Raw genomic sequence first — 646 nt, forward strand, 5'->3', positions numbered from 1 at the left:
TGTTGTTTTCTTTGTTTCTATTTCATTAATTTCTGCTCTGATTTTTGTTATTTCTTCTCTTCTGCTGGGTTTGGTTTTCATTTGTTCTTGCCTTTCCAGCGTCTTGAGTTGCAGTGTTAGGTCATTTATTTGGGCTCTTTCTAATTTTTTAATGTAGGCACTTAAAGCTATAAACTTCCCTCTTAGGACTGCTTTTAAAGTATCCCAGAGGTTGTGTTGTATTGTATTGTCCTTTTTGTTGAATTCCAAGAATTCTTTTATTTCTTTCTTAATTTCTCCTTTGACCCACTCACTGTTTACAAGTGTGTTGTTAAATCGCCACAAATGCGTGTAGTGACTAGGGTTTTGTCCAGTGTTAATTTTGAACTTTATTGCTTTGTGGTCCAACAGAATCCATGGAATTATTTCAAAATTTTTGTATTTGTTGGGGTTTGTTTTGTGGACCACCATGTGGTTAATCTTTGATAATGTTCCATGAAGTGCTTAGTAGAAAGTGTATTCTTTGGTGTCTGAGTGGAATAATTGAAAGATGTCTGTTAGGTCCATTTGATGTATGGTATCATTTAAATCAGATGTCTCTCTGTTTATTCTTTGTCCAGTTGACCTGTCTAATGGAGACAGTGGGGTATTGAAGTCCCTCACTATT

Source organism: Nannospalax galili, unplaced genomic scaffold, assembly GCF_000622305.1.
Source record: "Nannospalax galili isolate Female #2095 unplaced genomic scaffold, S.galili_v1.0 scaffold597, whole genome shotgun sequence".
NCBI classification, from domain to species: Eukaryota; Metazoa; Chordata; class Mammalia; order Rodentia; family Spalacidae; genus Nannospalax; species Nannospalax galili.